The 14,285-nt window shown below is 44.3% G+C and overlaps 1 protein-coding gene across 1 annotated transcript in view; it reads right to left on the bottom strand.

Annotated features, from left to right (window-relative positions):
* PGM5 (phosphoglucomutase 5) overlaps positions 1-14,285 on the bottom strand; it is a 172,995-nt gene that overhangs the window by 116,680 nt on the left and 42,030 nt on the right. The gene's annotated exons all lie outside the window — the stretch shown is intronic.

Below are 14,285 nucleotides of genomic sequence, written 5' to 3'. Positions count from 1 at the left end.
TGGGGTACTGGAGCTGTTCAAGGTATCCTCATAAAGGGGCACGTATGCCCCCCAGTGTCTCTCTAACATCCTGTTTGCCAACATTAAGCATTTTCACTCATGTGCTTCTGCCATGATGTGGCTGCAGCTGGAAAGATCTTCACCATTGAAGCCATGATAGGCCCTGAACCTCCAAAACTCTGACCTAAACCAACCTTTTCTCTTTACAACATTAGATGCCTCAGGTATTTTGTTGTAGTAAGAATGCAATGACATCAACTTAGTCCTGTCATTTGATGAAAGTTTTCTCTAGAAATCTCTAAGACCTTGTCTGAAGCACTCATTGCTTTCAAGTTTCCTGTGTGCCTGGCCCCACCTGATTTGATAAGACGCATCTAAAGAAATCCAATTTGAGAGATTAAATATTTAACCCCTCCATCTCCAGAGTCTATCTGTAATGGACCAAAAGACTCGAATAGTGACTTAGCAGAGAAATGGGCAAAGTTAAATTAGAATCTGAAAATAAACACTAGTATAGGAATAAATTAAGTTTGCTGCTGCTAAAAAAAAAAAAAAAATTATAGAGTAACAAAGAAATCCATCCTCACAAATCTCTCCGTGAACAAGTTTATCACAAAACAATTTATTATGGTGTTTCTCTTTACATTTGTAGCTTTTGGCTGAACTACTAACCAGATTAGGAAATGGGCAAATGCTTACAATATGGACACAATTCACATATGTTTTAGTGGGATGTCTGCATGATACAGCCAGAGCCCTATCATCACAATTAATGGGGGAGATAAATGTTCAAGGGACTTAATGGGTTTTGGCCAGCATGCAGACAGACACAGATGTGTTTTAAACGAAAAACAAAACAACAACCAAAATCCTCCCACCAAGCAATTTTTCCAAGGAGATAGGCCTGTGGCATCCAACATGTTTCTGTGAAAGTGCCTATGCAGGGAACAAAGAACCAAGGATCTCTTACTTGCCTCATCGTTTTAAAGATGGGTCAAGGGGCGGTAGCCCTAGTTCTGCCTGCATCACCAGCTGAAAGCTTGACATCCACACAAAGAAGAGATAAAGAAGGCTAGCAGTCATTAGTAACCAAAATAATCTGTGGATATGCAAAATTCACACAGCAGTCTTCCTAAAGCCTAGCTGTGTTGTGACGTGTACAGGGCCCACCGCCTAGAGCCTCACGATCTTTCTTGAGGGAAGGTCTGGAGGCCACCTCAAGCCACTGGCCTTCAAAGACTGAGTCCTAAATGTGCGTTGTGTTTTTAATGTCGAGTGGTTGCCATAGGTTCGTGTGTTTGAACACTTGTCCTCCAGCTGATGGAGCTGGTAGACCCTCCCCAGAGGAAGTGGGTCCCTGGGGTGAGCTTGGTGGATCCAATGCTTCCTGTTCTCACTCTGCTACCTGGTTGTAGATCTACTGTGACCTCTGACCTTCTGCTCCTGCCACCATGACTTCCCTGCCATGACAGAATGATCCTCTTGAAGTGCAAGCCAGGATAAACCCTTCCTCTTTTCATTGCATCTCCTCATAGCAATGAGAAAATAACTGGTACAATACGGAGCTGAAGATCCGTCGTGAGACTAGTCTGCCATGCTTCAGTTTGGTGTCTGAAAAAAGCATCTGATAGTAACAGCCCTCCTTCCCTGAGCTCCTACCATGGACGACACTGCTCTGAGCAAGTCTGTGTCTTCCCCCTTTTTTACTACTCAGAAAGAAGAGAGCTCTCCTCATCATTTATTAGGAAATGCTTGCTCATCTCCAATGGTTCTCTCTCTCTCTCTCTCTCTCTCTCTCTCTCTCTCTCTCTCTCTCTCTCTCTCCCCCCCCCCTCCTCCTCCTCCTTTTCCTCCTCTTCCTCCTCCTCCTCTTTCCTCTCCTTCTTCCAACCCCTAGGTATACTTAAAAGATCTTTAGGATACCGTTCCATCATGATTTCAGAATATTTCCCTGGTCTGTCCTTAAGACTCACATGGGTAGCCCTCTCAGAATCTGGCCAAATACCTTACAAAAGTATTCATTAAGTGTGTTTTAGTGCAATTCGCTTGATGAAGACAGAAGGTGAAAAGGAAGGTCGGTGCCAGTGGGCCAGGAATGCAGGGAATGCCGAAAGTGGGTTTTTGAGAAGTGAAAAAAAAAATGAAGGTAGGTAAGGAAAGAAAACTATAGCAGAGTAAAGGAAAATAAGGAGAGAGGGAAGAAGGAGGAGAAAGAAGGAAAGAGGGGGAGAAAGAAAGGGGTCAAGGAGAAGTGAATACGAAAGGACAGAGGACTGTGTGACGTTGTATGTGTAAAGGTCATGGGTGGTTACACAGAGAAACCTTGTCTCAACATCAACAACAACATCACGGGCAAGCGCTACCAGTGCAATGGTAATGCTTTGCTCCTGATCAGTGAGTTCTGAAGAATTTGGAGGGGCATGAGTTCCCTTATGAAACTGTACCCCAGCACACTCATGTATTATTTCACAGCACTCTGCCATCTAATGGATGCTAATCTAAAGTTGCTGCAGTTACTACTCTCAGTGGGCAAAAAGAACAGAAGCATCCATCATTTGGTCTGAGAAGGAAGAAGCCTTATCCCGGCTGTACTTAAGGGCAGGGAGAAACTTAAGGCTGTCCACCCATGCTACTGTCGATGGCCCTGCTGAAAACTGTAATCAAGGCCCAGTCTCAAGGAAAAATGTTTAGTTTCTTTGTCTTTCAGCCTCATAGACAGAATGCTGCCGGGTGGGAGGTCTAGAAATCCTGCAGACATTTGCTACCTGAACTCCGATCTAAAGAGCCACGGCAAGCAGCCTGCAGATGTGAGCAACACCTTCCAAGGGAGAGCAGAAAGACAAAGAGAACAACCAGGGCCAAGGAGCTGCCAGTCCTCAGTTCACCTGAGGCCAGGCTACGACTTGTATGGGCCAAACACCGCTTAACTATTTAGGTCCCGTTTGGTCTAGTTTCTCTCCCATTCTGTACAAAGGCGCTGACTGATACAATCTGAGTCTTGGATAGAGATCTCACTGTCTCAAATACAAGCCTGAACTCACCAGAGAGCGTCCCTCAATGCTGGGCTATAAACTGCTGATGCCATCGGGGACACTAGAAGAATCTGGAACCCAAGTGGCGCAGTCATACCTCAGGTAGAAACCAGATCTGAGATGAGGAGATGAGCGATGCTCAGGCCTGGCCTCCCCCCCTCACCTGTGCGGAGCATACAGACAGAGACTGACAAGAGTCTTTTTCTGTTTTTCCTTTTAGGCACGAGTTGCTGAAAAGCAACGGCTAGCACATAGCGCATTCCCTATTGAAAAAAACCTCATCGCACTTAGTCAATACCAGTTATGTTTTGGGTCACCGGTGTTGTCTGTCTCGGGTTGAAAACTCTTGGACAGAAGAAATCTTATCTGCTTACCCCACTTGCACAGGAGGCAGCCTGGCAAAGCTGCTGAAACCAGATCAACAGCCTCGGCACAGCCACTGCTGCTGATCTTACAGCTTCGGGCAGATCCCGGGCGAGGGTGTAAATTCAAACTTTACCTTGAACTCCGGTCAACATTTTCCTGGAAGTCTCAAGTTAAAGCCAGGAGCTGCTTCCTCCCAAGCTTGACTAATAAGAGAGACATGCTCAAACAAACAAACAACAAACAAAACAAAAAGTGGGATCAAAATTACAAGACCTTTTTATTTAAATTTACGTATGTGTGTCTGGTGTTATCTGCCACTATTTGGCAATACGTCTCTCTCGCCACTCTGACCTCCAGGCCAGCCGACACAAGTGACACCCACTCACGGTACAGGCAGAACTTTTGTTGCTCCCAACAGCGGGAATAATTAAGGAAAGAACAAGACTTGAGGCCGACCATCAGATGGTTATAGCCTTGATGGCATCTTTATTGTCATGTGACCTTGGACAGTCAGGTAACCTGTGGGCATCGTGTAATTTCTATGAACACAGTGTCCACAACAGAGCCTGCTCCACATGTTTCTGTGGGCTTGGGTGACAAACGATACACTTACACCAGAGCTCACTGGAGATTAAAATGCGGTCGTGCTCTATTCTCCTCTTAGTGGAGCAGGCAGCAATTCTGGAAGCTTCTCAGTTCAAACCCCCCTGGCCCCCCCTCCTCCTGCCCGCAGTGCCTCCCTCACATTTCATTTCTCTCTCAAGTAAAGCCAACGATATTCAGCAAGCACTTGAGCCATGTGACTACCGGCCAGCTTACCATGACCTGGGGCCGGGGCTGGGGTGGGGGTGCGTTTCAGACTTAAAAGCTATTTAAGTTTGTTTTGTTTTGTTTGTTTGTTTGTTTTGTTTTTTTGGTTTTTTGCTGTTGTTAATGAGAACTGCAAAAAGCATTTCAAAATAGAAGCACATACAAAAAAAAAAATCACAGCATTCTTACTCCTGGAGAATACAGTGGGCCTAAGATGGCTTCATCACTCTCTTCTGTGTAAAAGAGGTGCTACGTGCCAAACACACAAGCCGGGGTTATACAGTGCTGGCTGGCTCCCCTGTATCTTTTCTGTGGTCAATAAATTTGACTATAGATCTTTAAATCTTAAAAAAAAACTTCCAGCTCTAAATGAAAGGTAAGGCTCTGTGAAAGAACGTAAGATTGCTGATAGCACATTTATATTCTGGTTCAGTGTTGGGGAGCGGGGACAGGCGGAGTCCAGAAGCTTCTCCTGACTTCTGATTCCAACCAACGTTTTCAGAAGGTCTGGGTGTGAAAGCCTCTGTGATGACAAGGGAGATCACCCACAATAAATAATGGTTCCTGGTGCTGGCCATAGAGGGAAAAAAAAATACCTTCTTCTCTTTTTTTACATAAATGGGTTAGATTACTTGCTACTTTTTAAATTATTATTTTTTTATTTTATGTACATTGGTGTTTTGCCTGCATGCATGTCTGTATGAGGGTGGTGGATCCCCTGGCACAGGTGTTACAAGCTGGAACAGTTGTAAGCTGCCATGTGGGTGCCTGGAATTGAACCTGTGTCCTCTGGCAGAACAGGCAGTTCTCTTAACCTCTTAAGCCATCTCTCCAGCCCTAATTATTTTGTTACTTTCATCAAAGTCTAACTTATAAAAAAAATTAGATTTGTCATCTCTTTTTTTCTTAATTGTAATGGTATAGCTCCACAGATCTCAGCAAGTCTATACAACTGTGTGACTACTGCCAACGTCAAGAGACTAAGCCTCGTTATCTGCCCAGTGACCCCCACTGCCCTTTACAGTAACCAACGGGATTGCTTTCTAAATTACTAAACCATCTCTCCAGCCCTATCAACAACAGATAAATAGTTTAAGTAATGAGGAATGAAGGGAAGCTACTCAAAAAAACCACATCTCCAGAAACCAAAATGAAGCTACAAATAGTGACAAAGCACTGATTGACCAGAGGTCTCTGAAACCCTGCTTTTGTTATTAACTCCAGCCAGTATCATGATTATGCTAAGGGGAGTCGCTCAGTGTGGTGAAATCTATCAATGGGCAACATGATTTCACAAATGCCAAGGAGACTGCTCTAATAAGAGGGCTGAGAAAGGGTTCTGGGCACTTTTGCCAACCTCAGTGCCCTTCCAGGGCAGCATCAGGAATGACAAAGAATCCTTCCAAATATAGCAGACCAGCCAGAGGGGAGTTCAGAACCCGCTCATCTCTCCATTCACTTGGGAGAGAGAGGGAAATGACGTAGTGTGGAGCTCAGGTCACCTAACGGTCACCCAACAGGGTTTACTGACAGACTCACAGAGCAGAATCCTAAGATGAGTCTGAGAACTTGAAAGAAAGATGATTTACCCAGTGTCTCCGAAGCCTGGGCACCTTCTACTCAGGCATGTTCACTTACTTCTCTCACCGTAGCCACATACACAAATGCCCCCTATGAAACCACTGTCCCACCTGATACGGACACTCAGAGATGCTGGGTATCAGGCACAAGCAGTCTCAGCATCCTTTCCAGGTGGTGAACACAAAACCCACACAGGAAGGAGGTGCTAGGCATAGGCAGCTGCTAAACCAGTGGTTCTCAACCTGGCGGTCGTGCCCCCTTAGGAGTCTAATAACCCTTTCACAGGGGTCACCAAAGACTGTCAGAAAACACAGGTGTCTGTTACGATCCCTAACAGTAGCAAGATTACAGTTATGAAGTAGCAACGAATATAATTTTATGGTTGGGGGGGGTCACCACAACATGAGGAGCTGCATTAAAGGGTCACAGCCTTAGGAAGGTTGGGAACCACTGCTCTAAACATCCTAATAGTGGGATCGCTGCTCCTCCTGTTTACAGAGGCGCGCAGTCCATCCTCAGCTGGAACACAGGTTGGGCAGATTTTAATTGTTAGCCAGTAAGTGACCGTGCCATTTCCTCTCACATTGAGTCACACATGACACAGGCTTCGGTACTCATCTGCCATTGCTAAAAATCCAACTTGCAAAAGACACACAAAGGTACATGAAAACCACAAATCAAGCACAGTTTATAACACCCAAATAAGGCTGGGTCCTTAGGCATCCTTTGTTTTTCTTCACTGTTTGGGTCTATTTTCTCTTGTATCCAAGGGCTAGCATCACAAAAATGATCTTGGTATAAAGTCCAAGGAGGTCTGTTGGCAGTGCGTAGTAATCTTTCAAAATTATGTGCATCAATCTGTGGTGTTCTGCAGGCGGTTTTTCCAAAATGGTAAGTAGCAAAAAGTGGAGAGATGCCACCCATTCATTTAATAAGTGTAAACTAAAAATACATACCATGCCAATTCCTGAGGGAAGGGACCGTTTTCAGTCCAGGTTATTAAAGTGACAAAGGAACCACGAAGAGTTAAGTCTCATACTCTGCTTTTGCGGGGGGGGGGGGGGGGTTGATACCAAAGACCCGCTGAGAAGGTAATGGTGGACTACAGACTTAAAAGGAAAAGAATGAGCTGAGGCCAAGGCAGCGTGCTTCCCACAGAGAATTAGGGGAGCTGCAAGCAGCGTTTATCTAGAAGGCAGAAGACATCATAACAGGGGATGGGAAGGAGCTCCTTACACAGCCACCAGACACCACCAGCCAATTTTTTAGGAAGGAGAGAGTTGCGATTTTGTGCTTCAGAACGATGTCCTTGCGGGGGGGAGGAGGGCACAATCCAGAATATGTGACGAAGATGAGCAGGATGCCACTTTATCAATTATTGCAATAGCCCAAAGAAGAAAAGCACGTGAGCATTGGAGCAGTAAACACAAGACAGAAAAGGGGAGACTGAGTCAGAAACGCAGCGGGGTGCTCTAGCACACCACTGGGGCCTGTATTGGAGCAGTCGATCAGAGAAAACACAAATACTGAATTGCTTAAGTGATTAGAAGTGAGCCCTGCAGTCTGGAACAAGGTTCAGTGGTGCAGTACTTTGTCTAGTATGGACAAGACCCTAGGTCTGATCAGCAGCACCAAAACAAAACAAAAACAAAAACAAAAAACAAAACAAACAAAAAACTGGTTTATACAAGAAACCAATTTTTAAAGACCAATTGCAAAATGATGTCAAATGTATCTCAGTCTGAGGTCCCCCAAAGGGGTGAGACTACAACTACAGCGGGCAAGTTGAGAGGGCCAGAAAGGCTGGCTGGTATGCCGGGTGCCCTGGTGATTCTTCAGTTGCCCTCTTTCGTTCCTTGATCCCCATTTCACTCTCTGTCCTGCTCTTCCTCCCAAAGGGAACTGGAAGCCCTCTCTGAGTTAAGTTGGTGGGAGGCACCAAGAAGAGACTGGAGGGTGAGAAGATGGAGTTCATTCTTTCTACCTCCCTGAATGCTTAGCTCCCATGCACCAGCCCAGTCTTCACAGCTCCAGGGCCCACTGTGCTGGGCTCCCTTGATCCTTGCCCTTGACCCTTCAGTCCTACAGATCCACATCTGCTAATCCATTGGCCTCCTCATTCTTTTCCCACCTGGGGAGGGGGGCGGGGTTTCCTTAACTCCATTCATGCCTCCATAGACTATTAGATTCTCTTCGGCAGGCCTCTTCTTTTTAAGGTGAATTTCTGACGCCGTGTTGCATGTCTTCCTGTGTGGAGGTATGTGCACATGAGTGGAAGGCAGAAGAAGGAAGCTGCTTTCCCGATGCTTGACTTAGAGGCAGTTGTGAGCTGACCAGTGTGGTTGCTAGGAGCTGAACTCGGGTCCTCTGCAAGAGTAGTTCAGAACCACTAAGCCCTCTCCCCACCTCTGTAAAACCTCTTTTCAGAGCACCACCTCCATCCTGGTGGGTGTGAAGAGTTTCGTGGTCATCTAAAGCCCCCCACCCCCACCCCCCGCCGCTTTTTCTCTCTGCTGTTTCAATATAGGAGAAACGGCCATACTTATCTGCTGAGGCAAAACGCTTCCATCATTCCGTTGCAAAAGCGATCTACAGCAGCTGAGTGGCCGGGCACTAACTCGCATCATTACGTTTCTCATTGCCATGTACATCAGGACTGATGCAGGAGATGAAACGGCACCGAGCTGTGGATGTGGCAAGGGCCGAGGTCACCGTACATCAGGAGGAACTCGCATACTTGCAGGATTAACACTGTCTGGATTCCAGGAACCAGCTGAGCGTGATCAAGATAAGCTACAGTCCGTATTGTAGACTGAGGATTGGCAGCCAACCACAGACTCGGGAGTAAGTGCTTTCATATGTGTTATACGGGACCTCTTATCCCAGCCTCACAGGCGGGCCCAGCTGCGTGTTTCTGATGAACCATGACCTATCTGTGACCTTCTCAGAGTCTTTCTGTAACTACCCTTTCTAAGCAAGATGCCCCCTCCTCTGGGGTTAGGGATTTAGCTCAGTGGTAGAGTGCTTGCCTAGCAAGTGCTAAGGCCCTGGGTTCGGTCCTCAGCTCAGGGGGGAAAAAATAGATGCCCCATCCTCACCAAGTTTTATGGTACCAAGTTCGTATCCTCATAGCTTGCATTACAATTTGTCTGTCTGTTTTTTACATGCTATTTTCTGTCTTTCCCACTAGACAATGGGTTTCGCCATTGTCTAGCACATAGAGATAGCAGGAGACCATATCTAGGGCATAGAATGTGCTTAGAAAAGATGTCCTAGTGAATAAATTACCAAACACACAGGTGGTACAAAGACGGGGGGGGGGGGGGGGAAGGTTGAAGGTCACTAATGTGTCGCTGTCCTATTTCTACATGTGGACCTCTGTGGTCTTGTCTGTAGTCAAAACATTCTCATAGCTGGATCCTTTGGATGCCTTCAAGGATGCTAGCCTCCAGGAGGAGTGGAACTCTCCCTAGTGAGTAAGGCTGGAGCCTGCATGTTTGCTTCACTTTGCACAGCATTCGGCATAGCCCCAAGCACAGATGGGAGCTTCATAAATATTACCAAATGACGATGACACCAAGGATTATTTATTTAATACCTCCATGTGGGTGGAGACGGACCTCAGGCCACAAATATACTTTGAATGTGCTTTGCTTCTCAAATCATCTGAACCAGAATGTTTTCAACAACACAACTCATCTGCACAGCAAATCAGACACATTCAGATGACAGAGTCCCCAAAGAATGCCATTTTCAAAACTGATAGTTTATTATTCAGGGGTAAATGAAATCTTTGTTCTAGTGACACTGTGAGAATAGGAATTAAAGGCGATGAAAGTCTTTGCCTGGGAAATACCAATTTTATCTATGGACAATGGAAGTTTGGGTAACTCATCAATTTCAAAGGTTCCCTGCCCATTCTGAAATGGGCCATCGGATGAATCTCAAGCATTCACCCCGTCATCCTGGCATTTATGGATACAATCCTACGGCTTCATTCACTTAAAATAATAATGAACAATCATACTCATAACCAGTGGTTTGGAAAACCACAAGAAGACCAATGTCTGAAGCTGTGTTTGTTCACAGGAAGAAAGAGGCTTATAAAGTGCCCATCATGAGAATCCACAAGGGAGCTACCCAGCAGATCAAATACCCAGAGCAAATCAGCACGTCAGAGCCCCACGGAATCCTGAATCCCAACCGACAGGCATGAATAATCCTTTTAAACGGTCACTCACGTATCAGAACAGGCCCTTTGTGAATCTCCAGGCAAGGCCTCTGGCTTCTGACTGAATGAAGGTTTTCTTGGGAAAGTGGATAAAGTGAAATTGAGACCCACTGGGACATTTCCACAAGAAAAGAGGACAAATGGTTTCTGTTGTCAGAATAAAACTCACAGTTCTGGCTATGACTTGGGAAGCTGTTGCCTACCCTGCCAGGAGAGCTGGGCAATGTTTTCAACTGTTGCATCTGGGACCCTCTAGACCCTGGAAGCTGCAATAGTAACTGTGTCAGAAAACCCAGGGTCAAACCCCACATTTCTGGTTAATTGTGGGGCCTAGAACCAGGCCCTCAACTTTTCTGATGACTAGTTCTTCGTAGATATGGAGACAGGAATGACTGACACAATTTCCTCAAAAAACTATTGCTGAGGTAAGTGAGATATACACAGATTCTGTCTAAATTATAAAATTGGGTTTAAGTAGAATCCCGCAATACCAAATAAGCTACATAATGCCCAGGGTCCTTTCCTTGGGCACCTGCACCATATGGCATTCACTCACACAGACATGTACATACACATCAACAAAAATAAAAATAATGAAATAATTTTCTTTAAACAAAAACTACTTCGCTTATATAAGGCTCAAGTTTTAACAAAAACTGACAGGTATCTACACTGAAGTATCTATGTAAGGAATTGAAGAAAATCTATTTAGAAAGACAACCATGGATTCGAAGAACCAATGTTATTAAAATATAACCCTCTTCAAATGGCTTCATAGATTGAACACAGTCTCCATCAAGGTCTTAAAGGGTGCTGGTGTGAACTGACACATTGGTTCTAAAATGGATGCATTAATGGAGAAAGCCTGGTAGATACACATGTACTAATTAGACAAAAAGAAAAATGACCGAAAGACTCATCTGATTTCAGTGTAGTATCTTTGTAAAGATCAACAAAATGAATAGAATAGGATTAAAAACACCCAATAGATAGATATACAGATGTGTGTGCATGTGCATGTGCATGTGTGTGTGTGTATGTGCGTGCGTGTACATGTGTGTGCGTGTGAGTGTGTGTGTGTGTGTGTGTGTGTGTGTGTGTGTGTGTGCGAGCGCGCACGCGCACATCCAGTCAATTTGTAACAAAAAAGAAATCAATGCTATTCAGGGGAGAGCAAATTCCTCCAATTTATAGAGTTGGAACAACTGAACTTGAAAAAAAAAAAAGATATTTAGCTGTTACCTCCCACCACACATAATAATGAACCAAAAATTGAAAGCATAGATATAAATGTTAAAACTGAAATTTTTCTAAAGAAAAACACAGGGGAAATATCTTTCTGACCTTTAAAGTCTTATACAGCAATTTCCTCTGAGAACCATCCGTCTTGGTGGGAAGCTCATTAAGATTCAGGAAGTAAACAACTCAATGGCTTCAGGAAGTCCCTGAAACTGGCCAGGTATACTAGGCCCCTCCCTGCACAAGCATATATAAGCTGTAAAGACTGTTGGAAGACTCTCAGATAAGGTGAACTTTTTAGATGAAGCTCAGATCAGCCAAGTCACCTGGAACAAAGAGATCAGCAACTACTCAAAGAGGTCCAGACCACCTGAGCTGCTGGAGAGGACACTCCCCAGCCTATTGAGCAGCCTACAGGCTGTGCAGGAAGCTCCAGGCTTCCAGATCTCGTGCGCTGTCTGTCATCCATGCTGGGGTGGACCTTGGTGATGCAGTGGTCTTTTAGTCACTTCTGCGCCAGTAGTAACCCCAATAAACCTCCGATCACCAAGTTCGACTCTGGAGGTGTCTTTACTTTGGTGTGTCCTTATCTGGAGTGAATAGATGTCTGCTCTTGTCTCTCAGGAATATCATCACATAAGAAGAGTAAACAAATATTTCTCATAGATGCCAAAAGCATCTATAGTAACAATATAATTGGTGAAGCATAAGAAAAAATATTAAGCTGGATTTCATAAAAATTTAGAACCTTTGCCGATCAAAAGACACTGAGTAGCAAAAATGAAAAGCAGAGGCTGGGGAGATAGTTCAGCTGGTAAATTGTCTGCCTTGAATCCAGAGCCCCAAATCCATGTTAGAAAGCTGGGTGGGGTCACAGACTTCCCAGCCCTGGGAAGGCGGAGACACGCACATCCGTAGACTACTTGATGATTTCCAGGCCAGTGAGAGGCCCTGTTTCAAAACTGAAATGTGGCCAACATCTGAGAAATAAGACCCAAGGTTGACTTCTGGCTTCCATATTGCACGCACACACACACACACACACACACACACACACACACACACACACAGTGGGAGCAAGCAACAGGTAGGGAAAATACAGATAATACTATACTTGACAAAAGACTGACAAAAAAAAAAAAAAATATATATATATGCACAAATCAAAACCAACAACAACAAAACCACACTAACCCAACTCTTAGTCCATGCAAACACCTTTTGGATGAATATACAATGAAATAAGGTAACAAGTAGCTGATAAGCATATGACATAATTCAATATCATCAATTTTTGGATGGTGCGATTTTAAACTATGATAAAATGACGTCTAGCATGGCTAAAGCTAAGAGCCTCTCCAGACCCCCAAATACTGGGGAGAATATGAAGCAACAACAGGCTCTCACATTGCTGAGAAAAGCGCTAAGATAGAAAACAGTTTCTCAGCTTATTGAATGAACAAAGTACCCTGAAACCCAATATTTATTCTTAGATATTTACTCAGGAGTGATTAAAATGTGTCAACAGCGACAATAACAACAACAAAACCTTTAAATAGCTACCAGCTGCAGAAAGCCCAGATGTCTGTCAATGAGAAACAGGGAAAACAAAAACAAAAAACAAATGGCGATATTCTCACATATTAGTATACTGCCTGGCAACGAGGGATGTGCTTATGATATATGCAACTATGAGGATAAATGTAAAACAGGGAGGGTGACGGGGCAAAGGATCCCACCCATGCCTAGTGTAAAACAGGCAAGCCTCCACGGTGATAGATATCATGGCAAAGGCTGGCTGCAGGGACCGGAAGAGGTTAGAGAGCTGCAGAGCTGTGAGAATAACCCACGCCTTCCTCTGAGTGGTGGTTAAATGCGCAGTCACACTTTCAAAACGCATTGAGTTAAACTCTCAAGCTTATACACTCCACAGCATATAACTCTTACTTCATGCGTGTCACGAGAAAATAGCCACACGATCTAGAAGGTGACATTTTGTAGGACAACTGACCAGATCTCCAAAAATCACTGCCAACAGGTATGAATTGTGCTAGACAAAGAAAGACCACGGGACACAACCAGACCCAATGTGTGGCTTTGGATGGGATCCAGAAAATAAACCTTCAGAATATTTTGGGGATGTTCAGGGGGAATTTAAATGTTGTATTGGTTTCAGATGAAAAAGAAAAGCATATTAATAGTCAATTGATTACAAATTGATTTAAAAAAAAGCAGTCGGAACTTTTAGTCTTTTCAGTATTATGTATTATACGTTGTTATTGGGCACATTACGTTATATATTTAACTATACATGTACAGTTTGTTCACAGAGCAAGATACAGCACAGGTATGAACTTCCCTATCACCCTAGGTAACTGGGAATGGTGTGATAGTCTGTGTTCTCATTTGTCTGTGCCGTCTAATGTCCTCTAATGCACATGCTCCACTCCTATAAGAACATCAGATGCAGGCACAGGATTATAGCTCGACAGCAGAGTGCTGCCCTAGCATGTCTGAGGCTCTGGGTTTGATCTAATCCAGGTCCTGCTATCAAGAGCCCCCAGAGTGAACCTCCTGGTGGGCGCCTTCTGCACAGCGTCACTTCATTCTTACAACCATACCGCAGTATAGCATCCCGAACCATCCTGTGATTCAGCATCCCACTGTTACCCACCTGATGAAAGTAAAAGCTGAGTCTTGCATCTAATATAGTCTGACCTCGTTTCATTTTACTTATATGCACCTTAAAGACTACACACATTGATGAGACATTTATTATGACTCAACAAAGTGCATACGGATGAACAAAATACATAAATGAGACATGACAACAATAAAGAAAGCCATAGTAGAGGACTCTACTTATATGACATTGGGAATAGGCAAGCACTTCTGGTGACAGAAAGCATGACTTCATCCATACTTCACCACAGTCTATCTAAGGAAGACATTGTTAGCTTCCCCATATCATAGATGTTTAACAGTAAGACATAATATCAAATATGAAAGCAAGCTGAGGCTACCTG

Source organism: Acomys minous, assembly GCF_964271855.1.
Source record: "Acomys minous genome assembly, chromosome: 2".
Taxonomy (NCBI): domain Eukaryota; kingdom Metazoa; phylum Chordata; class Mammalia; order Rodentia; family Muridae; genus Acomys; species Acomys minous.
Note: the sequence above shows the minus strand (reverse complement) of the source record. Positions and strands in the feature narration are given on the sequence as shown.